The 16,069-nt window shown below is 42.4% G+C and overlaps 1 protein-coding gene across 4 annotated transcripts in view; it reads right to left on the bottom strand.

Moving 5' to 3' along the window:
* FGFR1 (fibroblast growth factor receptor 1) overlaps nt 1-16,069 on the bottom strand; it is a 122,621-nt gene that overhangs the window by 72,495 nt on the left and 34,057 nt on the right. The gene's annotated exons all lie outside the window — the stretch shown is intronic.

Below are 16,069 nucleotides of genomic sequence, written 5' to 3' on the forward strand. Positions count from 1 at the left end.
AACCCTTGAGTAGCAAGGGTGTGCACATGAAAGCGATTGAGCGTAGTTACGAATAAACACAGTCAACACACAGATACACTGAGTTGTGTTTACTTTCAGGAAATAGTAAGCAACAGTCCAATAAACAGTCCAGGTCATACACATATAAAGCAGGAGATAGCCAAAACGATAGTCCAGGGATAATCCAATAACAAAGTCTTCTTACCAGTCGTCGTAGTCATTCACAATAAAAAGTTCTTCTGGATTTGCAAACAGCAGCATACAGAGATATCAGAGAGCAAGAACAGCAAAGAGAACAAACCATGTTTCTTACTCCCTCTTAAGGACATTGGCTACAGAGCTAACCAATCAGGACACAGTATGATGCAATACAGTAATCTTAAAGCTACATTGATGGTTTATATATTGCCAACCCAACAAGTTAGGTAATAGTTATTTCCTCACATGTTGTGTTCACTAGCATCGGAAGGTGGCGATCGCTGGACCAGAATGAAAGCTACAAGCACAGTTGGACGAGTGTGGTTCAGATGGCAATAACAATCACGCTTAAGACTTATATACCATAGTGCTTTGCGGCACTCTTTGAGTGGTTTACAAATGTCAGCGTATTGCCCCCCCAAAACAATCTGGGTCCTTATTTTACCGATTTCGGAATGCTGAGTCAACCTTGAGCCGGTCAGGATCGAACTCCTGGCAGTGAGCAGAGTCTGCCTGCAATACTGCATTCCGACCACTGTGTCACCCGATGAAGCTAAGTTCTTCCTCTGCACTGCCTCATTTTGGGGATCCTTCCTCTCGCCACTGGTTATAGAGAAACCTCTCTACCATCTTGACTCTGGATGGGTCACGATGGTGCTTCCTGAACTCCCAAATGCATCTGGAGAGCATCAGGTTGCGGAACATGGAAAATCAAAACCTACCACACGCTGCCTTGCACACGTGATCAGAACAGAAGGGGTCCTTTTAAATGGTGTCTAACACATGACAGTAAGGGAGCTTGTTGATCGAAAGGTCGGCAGTTCAGCGGTTCGAATCCCTAGTGTGCGAGGGGAACCTTTACCTTTACACTTAATAGAAAATTGGGTTGATTAATTAAATTACGGACAACTAGTTAAATTAGCCTTGGATGAGTCCTGCAAAGACAACCTTTTTTGTAATTGGGGGTTTTATTGCAAAACTTTTCCAAGGTACAAATATTCCTGCACAAAGACCTGGTCAAAGATAATTTGAGAAATATTCACTATTTTGTTTTCCCTCCGAAAAGGAATGCCGGCTAAAAGATGATTATTTGAACTGAAAGGCAACATCCTTTCTGACTGGAAATCTGAGACTGTGTGGAGCCTGTCAGGCTTCTCAGTGCCAGGGAGCTGATTCTGCTGGGTCTTGTCCCTGGATAACTCAATGTTCCCAAATCTCTCTAATTCTTGCCCACAAATCATTAGAAACATTGCCGTTTCCAAAACCTGAGGATTACTTATTAAAATAGCATCCTGCTGCTACGCTAAAACTGAAAGTGGACAGTCCATAGCTTAGTTAAAGAACCTACTGGTTTATTTTCCCCTTCTAAATTGGAATTCAGGATGAAGTCTGCATGAAAGCATCCGTATCTCCTGCCTCAAGAAACCTCATATAGATTATCATAATATATTATATTAGAATCTCAGTATATTGAGGGTGGAGAAGGAAATTGTCAGCCCTGCTGGGTAACCCAGACAGGAAACGCAGCTAGTTGAATGAATTCCACTTCATTGTAAGGCTATATGAACAGAATCTTGCAAGTCTGAAAGTTGTTGTTGTTAGTTGCAAAGTCCTGTCCGACCCATCGAGACCCCATGGACCACGTTCCTCCAGGCCTTCCTGTCCTCTACCATCCTCTGGAGTCCATTTAAGCTCACGCCGACTGCTTCAGTGACTCCATCCAGCCACCTCGTTCTCTGTCGTCCCCTTCTTCTTTTGCCCTCCATCTTTCCCAGCATTAGGCTCTTCTCCAGGGAGTCCTTCCTTCTCATCAGGAGGCCAAAGTATTTGAGTTTCCTCTTCAGGATCTGACCTTATAAAGAGCAGTCAAGGGTTGATCTCCTCTAGGACTGACCGGTTGGATCGCCTTGCAGTCCAAGGAACTCACAGGAGTCTTCTCCAGCACCAGAGTTCAAAGGCCTCCATTCTTTTTGCGCTCAGCCTTTCTTATGGTCCAACTTTCACAGCCATGCATTGCAACTAGGAAAACTATGGAAAACCATAGCCTTGACTATACGCACTTTTGTTGGCAGGGTGATGTCTCTGCTTTTTAGAATGCTGTCTAGATTTGCCATGGCTTTCCTCCCCAGGAGCAAGCGTCTTTTAATTTAATATCTCTCTATGTCTCTCTCTCTCTCTCTCCCCCTCTCTATCTATGTCTCTCTCTTTCTCCCCCTCTCTCTGTATCTCTCTGTCTCTGCCCTGACTGTTTCTCCATCCCCCACCATCGCTCTTACCTTCTCAGGCCAGGTGAGGAGTGACTGGGAGGGGAGGATGAGGGGTGGGGCCAGCCAGTGGTGGGATCATTCAACAGGGAGCCACAGCAGAGGGCCCAAAGAGCCCAAATTCAGCTCCGGAGCCGCAGGTTGCAGACACCTGCTCTAACCATTAGGAATTTTCTCCTTAATTCCAGAAAGCAGGGTGATGGTGATTATGGTAGTGGTAATGATGATGAAGATGACTGATGTTTTATCCAAGCCCTATGATAGTATCTGCGATTGATTTTTGTTCTCTTCTCCATCGATCAATTTTCCAAAGGAGTTAGGCTTTTTAGATTATAAATATTTACTGATTTTTCAGCTTCTGTTTGCTAAAGGTGGTTAAAGGGCTGTAATTAAACTACCGGTATATGGAAGCCTACCAAACCTAGGTATGGAATGATATTGTATACAGTAAATCAGGAGACAAGTACATGCATGTAACAGTAAACTATAATTTAGGATTACATGCATGAGTGGCAACAAACAAAAATGCCAGGTTCGGCCCCAGGATCATTCATTCCTTCTCTTCTGTAGCAAGGAATAGAAATGTACCACATTTTAGATTCATTTTTAGCAGAATTGAAACTCGTACATAAAATGGAAAACATGGACTTCAAAGCTAATTTTAAAGCACATTTTAGTCAGTTGAAATCATTCAAGCCAAAGAAGATTGGAAGATTGTTTGGGTAAAAATTTAAAGGGAAAAATAGAATAAGATGAAATATATTGTTTATAATTAAAAAGATAAGAGGAATTGTGTGAAATATACTTGATAAATGAAAGATCAGGGTTGCCTGGACTCCATAGTGGAAAATATTAAATCGAAGATGAATACAGCAATAGAGAGAGATGAGGAGAAGAGAGGTGGAAGGGAAGAGGAAGGAAAGAGAGGGAAGGAAGAGTAGGGAGGAAGGAAGGGAAGGGAAGGGAAATTAGAGTAGGAGAGAAGGGAAGATAGGAGAGAAGACAGGAGGAGAAGGAGAAGGGGAGGGGAAGAAAGAAATGGAAAGAAAGAAAAGAGGGAGATGGTAGGTTGGAGGAGAAAGATTGCTGTACAATAAAAAAGATGAAATGGAAGAAAGGCAACCCCGAATAAACACAAATATATTAAGATAAAGAATGAATTGTTAAAGAATAAAAGAGAATAAATAGGAATAAGCAGGAAAATTAGAATTTGAGGGCGAATGAAGATGTTGTATATATAAGTAAGCAAAGAAATATTGAGATATGATTAAAAAAAGGGAAAAAAAGAAAATTGTGGCAAAAATTGAGTAAAATGTTATTTGAATTTGATAAATTGTATAAGATAAGATATGGCCAATGTTCAAAAAAGATGTGGGCGAATGTGGGGGGAGGGAGAGACCAATAAAACTTAAAAAAAAAAAAAAAGAAATCATTCAAGCCACTTCCAAATACTGAATCCTTTTTTTTTTTTACCAATTTAGTAAACTAATGTTTACGTATCATGTGTATCTCGATGTCATAAATCGTTCTATAAATCACACTGTAAAGAAAAGAAACTATATCCTAAAAAAAAAAAATACAATATCTACAAATTCTTGAAATTATCTGTTGTGCTGTTTTGGTTTAATATGATTCTAATGAGAAATTTAAGGATGCCAAAGATCTGGAAATGTCTTTATTACGGGTACATATTGTTGTCTATCAAGTAATATGCATGATAGTAAATTATTCTCAACTATTCCATTCTTGCCCAACCAAATCCTCTTTTTCCAATGTTGCTATGAACCCAGCTTTTGTTCAGCATTTTTCAGCTAGAGACCTGCAGAACAGCCTGTACTACGCTAACATAACAGTAAATAAAGAATTCCATACAATAAATCAACCAAAAGAACAGGATGAAATGACCATCATACACAGGTCACCATAAATAACAGCCTTCCCAAAGTGGAGGGATTAAGAGTCTCCCATATCAAGTTTTGTTTTGAATTTTTTGTAGTTACGAGGCAATAGAGAAGAAAAGGAGGGGAAAAAAAAAAACCTAATAATTTTTCCTCAGTTTGACTGCCGAGCATTTGTTCTGCTGGAAGAGTTGAAATATGGAACGTGTTATATGAGGGTTTTTTTTCCCCCTCCTGTCTGTTTGTAAAAAGATAATGGTTCAGAATTCTCAATTTGCCACCATTCATTTAGTGACTGTTCAAAGTTGCAGTGCCAACTGAAAAAAAAGTGACATAACCAGTGTTGGATTCAAATTTTTTTTTATTACTGGTAAACATACCTATTAGAAAGCAAGAGAACGGTCTTGTCATGTGTTAGGTAAAGGTAAAGGTTCCCCTCGCACATATGTGCTAGTCGTTTCCGACTCTAGGGGGCGGTACTCATCTCCGTTTCAAAGCCGAAGAGCCAGCGCTGTCCGAAGACGTCTCCGTGGTCATGTGGCCGGCATGACTAAACACCAAAGGCGCACGGAACTCTGTTACCTTCCCACCAAAGGTGGTCCCTATTTTTCTACTTGCATTTTTGTTTACGTGCTTTCAAACTGCTAGGTTGGCAGAAGCTGGGACAAGCCACGGGAGCTCACCCCGTTCCGCAGCACTAGGGATTCGAACCGCTGAACTGCCGACCTTTCGATCGACAAGCTCAGCTTCTTAGCCACTGAGCCACCGCATCCCGCCTATAAGTGTATTGCATACCAAATCATCATAATGCGGAAGTTCAGAATTCAGTGGATAGAAAGAACAGAAGTTGAATGTAAAACCTGTAAATCTTACCCAAAAAAACCACCCCTCCCAAGATCAAAGCTCAGGTGACTTCCTTAATTTTTCAGTAATTGAAGGTTCTGAAAAAGAGTTGTTGCCCTCAGAGAGAGTGTAAGGGAGAGTACCATCTGCTCTCTGGAGTTAAAGTGTATAGGTGTGTATCCAAAAAACCCAGTACAGCTGCAATTCTGAGTTCAGTGTCATTTGAGGACACTCCAATGCCCTCTGGATGGGCTGAACAAACCAGGAAGAATGAACTATAGGTAATTATATATAGTGATACCTCGGTACTCATTGTTAATTGGTTCTGGGACAAGTGATGAGCGCCAAAAACAATGAGCATCAAACGAATTTCCCCCCTAAGGAATAATGTAGTGAATCACAAGGCAGCCAATATTGACACTTAGCTTGTGCATTGAGTACCAAACAAACAATGAGTACCGGGACAAAATTTTTTGCATCAAAATATGCAGAGTACCAAATTCGATGAGTTTCAAAGCAGTTGAGTACCAAGTAACTACTGTAATCACAAATCCAAGGGATGGGAGGTCTTACAGGTCTTCTTTCTCTCCTTCTCTTTCCTTTTCCCCCCACTCCTCTCTTCTTTTCCCCTTCTAACCTTCTCCTCTACTCCTCTTTCCCCTCCCTTTTCTTCCTCTCCTTTTCCCTTTCTTCTTTCTCCTCTCCTCTCCCTTCCTCTCTCTCTACTCCTGTTGTTTCCCTTTTCAGTTCAATCTAAAGTGGTATTCGTGCAGCCCCGATTTTCTAATTATCTTTATTCTCATTTCAATTTCTTGTTCAATTATTATTTATTTTTATTTCATCATTTGTGTACATTTTTATAATATCTCACTTTTTTCCCTTTTAGCCCCCCCCCTCCCCTTTCTCCTTTTACTTGACATCATCTGGGTATCTATTTTTCTAATTGTTTTCTCCCATCTATTCTCTATCTATTTTATTTCTATATCCTTATTCATATTTCTTTTCTAACCAATCATAAATCTTGTCTTGAAAACCTCCAGGGATGAAGCACCCACAACTCTGGGAGGCAACCTGTTTCACTGGTTAATTGTTCTCACTGCCAGGAAATTCCTCCTTAATTCTAGGTTGTTTCTCTCCTCCTCGATTAATTTCCATCCATTGCTTCTTGTCCTGCCCTCAGGTGCTTTGGAGACTAAATTAAATGCCTCTTTTCTGTGGCAGCCCCTCAAGTATTGGAAGATGCTATCATGCCTCCCTAAGCCTTCTCTGTTGGCCAGATAAATCAGACTCAACATTGGGCCATGAAAAAATTAGACCGCAGCAAAGATGATTTGTTTGAGGTGTGGTTTTGGAGAAAGCTCCTGCAGATTCAGCAAAGGTAGCAATCCAGCAAATATTGGAGCATATAAAGCCAGTCATATCACCTGAAGGCAAAACCCACAAAATTCCACTTTACTTATTTCATGTTATGCGATCAAACTTAGTTATGCTCGGAAGAAGTCAGCAGTAAAAAGTGACACCATCAAAGCTCACATCAGCCAGAGGATAGGTAAAGGTAAAGGTTTCCCTCGCACATATGTGCTAGTCATTCCTGACTCTAGGGGGCGGTACTCATCTCTTTCAAAGCTTAAGAGCCAGCGCTGTCCGAAGACGTCTCTGTGGTCATGTGGCCGGCATGACTCAATGCCAAAGGCGCATGGAACGCTGTTACCTTCCCACCAAAGGTGGTCCCTATTTTTCTACTTGCATTTTTTACGTGCTTTCGAACTGCTAGGTTGGCAGAAGCTAGGACAAGTAACGGGAGCTCACCTCGTTACACCGCACTAGGGATTCGAACCGCTGAACTGCCGACCTTTTGATCGACAAGCTCAGCATCTTTGCCACTGAGCCACCGTGTCCCTTAGCCAGAGGATAAAACAACAAAAAGAAGCTGTAAAGATCGGAAAAATGTGGAGAGAAAAATAAGTCCATAGGATCTGGGACAATTGGACACGATTGAATGGATGGCACCATCATCTTCATCACAGTCCACGGACAGCCAAAAGATTTTCAAACACTTATGACTGTATGACTGTAACCTTGTTGCTGGTATCCTTACGATTTATATTGACTGTTTCTTAATATGATTTGATTGCTTATTTGTACCCTATGACTATCATTAAGTGTTGTACCCTATGATTCTTGACGAATGTATCTTGTCTTTTTATGTACACTGAGAGCATAAGCACCAAAGACAAATTCCTTGTGTGTCCAATCACACTTGGCCAATAAAGAATTCTGTTCTGTTCTGTTCTGTTCTGCTCTGCTCTGCTCTGCTCTGCTCTGCTCTGCTCTGCTCTGCTCTACTCCACTCCACTCCACTCCACTCCACTCCACTCCACTCCACTCTCCACTCCACTGTCTATTCTATTCTATTCTATTCTATTCTATTCTATTCTATTCTATTCTATTCTATTCTATTCTATTCTATTCTATTCTATTCTATTCTATTCTATTCTATTCCATTCCATTCCATTCCATTCCATTCCATTCCATTCCATTCCATTCCATTCCATTCCATTCGCCTGCACAGATTCTTAATAATGCCTTAAACAAAATTCTCAGCAGAGATGGAGGAAACTTTACCTAGCTAATTGGCTCATTCATTTTCACCTTGATAGGATGCATTCTTTTCTTTTTTTACCTGCATTACCTCTTCCTCCTCATTCCCCCCCCTCCTTCTGTAAGTTGGGCAAAAGTTTGCAATCAATCTTTCTGCAAATTGGATTTTTCAAGCTTAAATCGGTCCTGTTGTCGCTCAGGAGTTATTTTTAATGGGGGTGGGGGGAGAGACTACGGCAGAGAGTAGAGGTCTCTCCTTTGTTTGTAAGGCTGGAGCTGGGGGGAGGAAAATGCAATACTTTTGTTCCCCCCTCCCCCAGGAAAAGGAGTTGTAAAAACATGCCCCAGCTGCTACGCATGACCTCTGACCTCCCGGTTGTTCAGTAACTGCTTTCTTCTCTTTGCATCTCCCATCTCCTCCGGACCACAGGCTAGTAATTAATCACAGCATCAAACAAATCGGTCGGTCACCGATGCTCTCTGGTCCCTTAGCTTGGCTTGTACACACCCCTCAGCTAAGCCGAATTCCTCCCATCCTTAGATTTCATGTGCCGCGGCTCAGTTTGCAAAATACCCAAACCGAACAGCAATGTGTCAATGCACACTTGACCCAAAAATCTGCCTAAGACAGACTGGAAAGTGAATCTCTGCCATCATTTATTTGCATTATATTTATTCTTTTCCTTTGTCGTATTTCTTACAGCCGCCCATCTCCGAAAAATCTGACTCAGGGTGCTAACACAATAAAAGGGGTTCCATGAAATAAACAAAACCAATTCTACAATAAAAAAAAAACATCAGTGTTGTTATCGAAGGGCGTAGTGAGGTGGCCTAGAGGCGAAAGCTCTCGCCTCACAATCAGGAGGCTGTGAGTTCGATCCTAGGTAGAGGCAGATATTTCTCTCTCTGGGCACGATGAGAATTTATCTACTGAACAAAACTCCGCATTGGTGACAAGAAGGGCATCCGGCCAGTAAACATCGGCTCCATTCCGTTGCCCAGGCTCCACCCAACAAGGGATTATCGGGTAATTAAAAGAAGAGGATGATGATGATGTGTGTTGTTATTGAAAAGACTAGGAGAGAGGATTGGCCACCACTATTTCCTTGAGATTCCCCAGCCTGTTGGCACAAGCATGTTTTGATGGACTTCCAGAAGGATTTCAAGGCTGGGACTCATCCTCAGTCTCTTTCTTTAGCTACCAATAAGACATCCACAGATTTCACACAGGAACAAAACCAGCTTGTTGACAGTGCCACATTTGGCCAAAAAGATGCAACATGCTGAAATCAAATGGGACATATTATAGCCCCATGCAGCTTCCCAACAATAAATTTTTTTATGGATCCCAGGTGTTGTATCGCTCACTTTAGGCAACAAACCCACCCTCTTTTGGGGGGTTATGCAATTATTTCAAACTATGTCTCGGCCTCAAAAAGCTGACAAGCGGGGTTTGTTATGGCTTTCCTGAGCCGATCGTATCTATTTTCCAGTTTTAAAATTCCCACAAGAATTGATGGAAAGAATCAAACCAGACTGCCGACATCATCCAATAGAGGTGTTCAGATCCCAGAGACTGATTTTGGGGATCTCCCCAGAGATCGGTCTGTATCAGTATTTCTCAACCTTGAGCTCTTTATGACGTGTGGACTTCAACACCCAGAATTCTCCAGCCAGCCATGAAGAGAATTCTGGGAGTTGAAGTTTCTGAAAGCTCCCAGATTGTTCTGCCCCAGCTACGGACCCCAAAAAACGCAGCACACGCAAGTACAATTTTAAATCAGTCTTTTCTGAACAAGGGCTGTTAATTCAACTTCATTAACAGCCGACAAGAATTCAAAGAACAATAACTCAGTTCTCAGTATTTCAGATAACCGTAATCTTACTGTGGTTGGCAGAATGCCCAGAAGCAATTTGCAGGAAAACTGATAAGAGAGAAACAAGAGCCGAATCAAAACGTTTCTGGAATCAAGACGCAAAGATATTTGAACGAAGTTGTTTCCTGCAAATTGCATCAGTCATTGTCCTTCCTTAAATAGGCTAGGGGAGTGGCCAATTAGCCCCAAGCCTTACTCTCGAGGAGACCTCTTCCTGAGGAGCCACTCCTGCCTTTTAACAGCTCTGCGCATTCATGCATCGAGAAGAGGCTCCTCCTCTTCTTCCTCTTCACTTATGGGAGCTTCTGGAGGTTCTGAAGGCCCTGGCTGAATCCCCGCCTCTGGCACCACATCTTCTCCAGCCTCCTCATTGTCTGACTCGAGTGTCAGCTGCACAGGCTGCTGGCGCAACACCACACCAGCCTCCTCGCTGTCTGAATCAACTACTAGCTGCACAGGCCGCTGGCGGGCCACAACAAAGATTGAGAAACATTGGTCTATTAGGTTCTTGGTGTTCTCTGAGCTTAGTTAGACTGAGTCCAGAGCTCTGCGAATGCCAAGAACCAATAACAGCCACCTCTGAGCTATATTTACTTTGTACTGATATGGGGGGGGGGGGGGAAATAGCCTGATGTGTAAATACTTTAAAAACATTTTTTTCCTTAACCTGTCTCAGAAATCTAAGCACTATCTAGGCAAACTCAAGTCCCTTGTAAAAACAAAGTCATTGTACGGGGGTGCTAAGAATATAACAATAAATCAATGCAGTTAAAAAATAACCCTATTGAAAGAGAATATAGTCAGGTTCAAGAATCCAGCTAATACTGGCACAGCACAGAAAGAGCGGAGCCTGTCCTTCAGTCATACCTGTGATTTGAGATATGGGAAAAATAATTGCAGTTTTATTCGGTTTCTAACCTTTGGGCTAATTCCCTTATCAAGCTATGTTAACGGGTGGAAACTTTGTTCAAGAGATCACAATTTTCTGACAATTAATCCATGGGATAACTTGCCTCCCGGAGTTGTGGATGCTCCATTGCTGGAGGTTTTCAAAAACAGATTGGACAACTATTTGACTGGTGTAAGGCTCCTTGAACAGGGGGGTTTGACTAGAAGACCTCTGAGGTCCCTTCTAACCTAATAATTCTATGTTCTCTGTTATGTTTCCTCAGAGGATCAGCGTGGAAATTTTCACACACCTCTGTAGGCAAGTTTTCACCACTTAAGAGAGCCAGATTGGTGTAGGGGTTAAGACACTGGGCTAGAAAGTTCGGCGGTTCGAATCCCTAGTACAGGTCTCCTGCGTGACTAGGGGGTTGGACTAGATGACCTCCAAGTTCCCTTCCAACTCTGTTACCGTTATATTAATTCTAGATCCACATTAGGCACAAAGTCAGCTGGGTAATCCTGGGCCTGTCATTTTACCTCAGCTCTTAAGAAAAAGGCAATGGCAAACCACTTCTGAAACCTTGTCAAAAAAAACCTGAAGAACTTGCCAAGCCATCGCCAGGAGTCAATTCTGATTCAAAGACACAAAACAACAACAACAATAATAATAAAATAAAGCAAACCCCAAACTTGTGTTCTGTGTGTGTTATACTCTGAAAGTATAAATTACAGTTTAACCAATGAATTCTTCTTTGCATCTAAATTTGGGGAGTGTGTCTTGTAAAGGTTTGCATTCAGCTCCAGATTTAGTGAGCTTCACTGACCCATTTCTGAGAAACAAGTTGCCAATGAAAAGTACCAAATTTCTCCCAGATTGCTTTACTCCAGAGGTGGGGTTTCAGCAGGTTCTGACCAGTTCTGGCGAACTGGTAGTGGAAATTTTGAGTAGTTCGGAGAACTGGTAGTAAAAATTCTGACTGGCCCCGCCCCCATCTATTCTCTACCTCTCAAATCCCAGCTGATAAGGGAAGAAATGGGGATTTTGCAGTATCCTTCCCCTGCCACGCCCACCAAGCCATGCCCACCAAGCCACACCCTCAGAACCGGTAGTAAAAATTTTTGCAACCCACCACTGCTTTACTCATCACCTTTATAGCCATCAATAGAATATGAGGATAAACTACTGCTTGTACACCGATGCTATTTGAACTCCTGTTATTTGGAAGTGCTGTTCTACTAGCTCTAATTTCTTTTTTTAAAAATTCTGATTCGAAGTTTCAATTTTCTTGCAGTTAAAAGCCAGATAATCCACACATGTTAAAAAAAATAAAAATAAATCCATGTTAGTCAAGGTTACAATACATCTGAGAGACCAACAAGATGTTCGTATACTTTCCTAATCTAGAATCTTGGGCTTCTATTCTAAATACGTACACCGTCAATCAAAGGAACTGGTGGATCAATTGATATCTCAGTGACAGGATATATGTGCAATCGTTGGAAACTCTATATAAAATGGTTCCTTTTGTTTTAATGCTTTGGGAATTTGAGCAGCCCAAATACCATTGCACGTAAATGTTTTTTTTCCCCCCTTCATCACTAGGACTAACGGTCTTTATTTTAGGAAGAAATGATAAGATGGAGAATGGATTCCATAGAGTGCAAATATTATTAACAGTCTTCTACAACCAAATCCAGATGTCTCGGCCTACAAATCGTGTCCTCTAGAGTTGACATTCAAAGGTGGACATCAGGACGGATTGGGTGCACCGCAGTGGTGGAATTTTTTTTACTACCGGTTCTGTGGGTGTGGCTTGGTGGGCGTGGCAGGGGAAGGATACTGCAAAATCCCCATTCCCTCCCCACTCCTGGGGGAAGGATATTGCAAAATCTTCATTCCCACCCTACTCCTGGGGGAAGGATACTGCAAAATCCCCATTCCCTCCCCACTCCTGGGGGAAGGATATTGCAAAATTCCCATTCCCTCCGCACTCCTGGGGGAAGGATATTACAAAATCCCCATTCCCTCCCCACTCCTGGGGGAAGAATATTGCAAATCTCCATTCCCACCCCACTCCTGGGGGAAGGATATTGCAAAATTCCCATTCCCTCCGCACTCCTGGGGGAAGGGTATTACAAAATCCCCATTCCCTCCCCACTCCTGGGGGAAGGATATTGCAAAATCTCCATTCCCACCCCATTCGTGGGCCAGCCAGAGGTGGTATTTGCCAGTTCTCTGAACTACTCAAATTTTCCGCTACCGGTTCGCCAGAACCTGTCAGAACCTGCTGAATAGCACCCTTGGTGCGCAGATGCTAATTTCTGTGATCGCCAAAGGCTATCATAGGCTGTAATAAATCGTGGTTGGGCACTTATATCAAGCTGAGTCAGCGCCTAACGAATTAAAGCACCAGCCACATTCTGTTAGCTCTGCTGGAGGCAAAATTGCAAAGCAGCTAATTTGCCATTTCCATAAAGCTGAAGGTTAACCACAGGAGGTGTCCAAGCTGAGCCTTTAGGGATGAAGCATACAGCTTTTCCCTCCCTGCCTCTCTGTATTGTTAAGTGTTCACATCCTGAAACCTACCTAAATAGGTCCATCACAGAGTGATGCTAAATGTAGAGAACTTTTATACCCACGATCCAATTAAGATTAGTTTTGGGGTTTTTTGGTGGAATGACAGTGCTTTTCCTTTCCTTCTGTAACTGAAATAAAGAAAGGGGCCCATTCAGATGTCCCTCTGGGATTGTGCAATCCATCCAGGAAAAAGCAAAACAATTTTGGTTGCCTCCTGTAATTAAAATGTTAGCAGGATCCAGTCTGAGTCGGCCACCAGGACCAAGGGTTTATTCTTCCAAGCTTTGGGGCTTGTGCGGGAACTCATCCTCAAGGAACTTCTTGTTCTGACCTAGGCTTCCCAAGAGCATGAAGCAGACTCCTTGTCCCGACAAAAAACCCTGTTTATTAAGTTACTGTGAATTCCTCTCATTCACATCCAGCAATGTCTTTCAAGGGAGAATTTACAGTCACAGACCTTATCTGGCTTGGAGAGCTGCCAGGCTGATACCTTCCAAACTTGGCAAGGAGTTTCTGAGAGTCACGAACCAATTAAGCGACCTAATTGTCTCCTGAAAACTCCACTCCCCTTTCGCTCCTCTTTATTCCCTAGGGGAGGGGCCATTCACCGTCCATCTGTGGCTTTACTCCTGAGTCGACCCTTGTTCCTTAGCTGTTCCCTTCTCATGGCAGCTCTAAACATGCGCACACTGGGAACAGGATCCAGCTGTTCTTCTACCTCACTAATGTCCGACTCCGAAGGCAGCTGACAACTGTCAGACGGCCCTGGTCCCATCTCTGCCTCCGATGCAGAGCCCTCATCAGAGCCTTCCCCAGACTCCAGGACTGGCTCATGTTCCTCCCCAACCTCCTCACTGTCTGAATCTGCCACCAACTCCGCTGGCGGGCCACAACACTTCTCTCTCTGTCCAGAATATGTGTGCTGTTCTCTTCTGCGTGTTTTATTTATATGGATTTCTGACTTGTGTAGCTTTTAGGAGTTGATTAGGGTGTCGATGGCTGGATCCTACAACATTATCCTGGGACACTTACATTTACCTTCATTCCCGTAAGATATCAGCCCACAAATCGTATTGTGACCCTGGAAACTAACCGTTGCACATTTAGCAAAATGACAACTTTTCATAAGGGAGTGGTTGATACAAGAAATGGGACGAACTTTCATCTTAAACTTCGTTCTCCTAGTTATCTTTCAGTAACTGCTGTTGTGTAAGCAGTAACTTTCCTATTTCTTTTCCCGCTTTCCGAACATTGCTACCCAATCCAGCGTAGATTACTCTTTCGAAAGCATTAACAGATTGCTTTGGATGATAAGGAGCTCGGCAATTAATCATTCAAAGTCTGCTTTTTTGTTTTGATAAGCTAATGTGGAATGCTGCCTGGGGCTCAAACATGCTTTTTAAGATCCTGAGGTTTGTTTTTAATTTTTGCAGTTGCCATGAGAAAATGTCCTTTTGCAGGTTGGCGGAAAAATGCTGCAGCCAAAAGGGCAGTGCATAAATATTGAGACAGGCCTTCGTATGCTTCAAATAACAGAAAAGAATACAGATGTGTAAGATGGTTCCACATCAGAGTGATATCTTTGAAGTACAAATAAAAGAAACTATTCCTTGTCCTTTTGTCTTGCTTCTGATCTACCCACCGGCTTCAACTTGAAAGAATATTTATTCTAGTTCATAATTTGCAGCTTTAACCTTCTTCTGGCACCTTGGAATAATTCTCTCGTGTACAATAACAACATCCATCTGTTGCCAGCTTCTGACATAAAATCTTACAGAAACTTGCCCGGGAAGAAAAGCAATTGTTCCAAACCATAAATGGGACATACAGGGGGCAAGGCCACAAGTGAAAATTGAGTTGGGTGTTTTGTGGATCAGTAGGTTGTGAGAATGAGCGGCGTGGTGGCCTAGCGTTGAAGCTAATCGCCTCCCGTTCAGAAGGTTGAGAGTTCAATCCTAGGCAGATATTTCTCTCTCCCCAGGCGCAAAGAAAAAAAAAATATCTGCTGCGAACTCCACGTGGTGTCAGGAAGGGCATCCAGCTCTATCCAGTCGCCCCAACTCTACCCCGAATTACTTAAGTCAGGGGTGTCCAAACTTTGCAACTTTAAGACTTGTGGACTTCAACTCCCAGAATTCCTCAGCCAGCTTTGCTTGTTGAAGTCCATAAGTCTTAAAGTTGCCAAGTATGGACACCCCTGACTTAAGGGATGAGAGTTGTAAAAAGGGATTAGATTGTGAGAATGTAGCCATCGTCTTAGCATGCTACATGACTCAGGCCATCACCAAAAGCCTGGGTTATTTGTTTGGATGTGGCATTGTATGAATATGTCTTTATTAATTGTGCCGGTGCATTGGGATGTATTCTTTTGGTGATTCATACACTGTAAACTGGATTTATACTGGATTTACATGTTGTATGGACACAACTAACATGGCTTATATGCCATAACAGCTTAGCTCATTGCCTGAATTCAGACAATTGTGGTCTATTGAATAAGACAAGATTAAACAAACTGTCTGGTGTGAAAGACAAGGTCCACTAACTCTAACTCTAATCTGTATACTGCACAATCAAAAAGAGGGCTGTGAAAATATCTACAGACCCCTCATATCCTGGACATAAATTGTTTCAACTCCTACTCTCAAAACGATGCTATAGAGCACTGCACATCAGAACTAGACACAAGGACAGTTTTTCTCCCCCATGCCATCACTCTGCTAAACAATTAATTCCTACAACACTATCAAATTATTTACTAAGACTGTATTACTATTCTTCTTCTCATTCGTACTAGTACCTATCTCTCCTCACTTACGGCTATAACCTTGTTGCTTGTATCTTTATGATTTATATTGTTTTATTCAATTTCCTAATATGACTTGATTGCTTATTTAGTATCCCTGTGACGATCACTAAGTG

Source organism: Pituophis catenifer, unplaced genomic scaffold, assembly GCF_029215685.1.
Source record: "Pituophis catenifer annectens isolate HBS135680 unplaced genomic scaffold, rPitCat1.0.hap2 SCAF_12, whole genome shotgun sequence".
Classification (NCBI taxonomy): Eukaryota; Metazoa; Chordata; class Lepidosauria; order Squamata; family Colubridae; genus Pituophis; species Pituophis catenifer.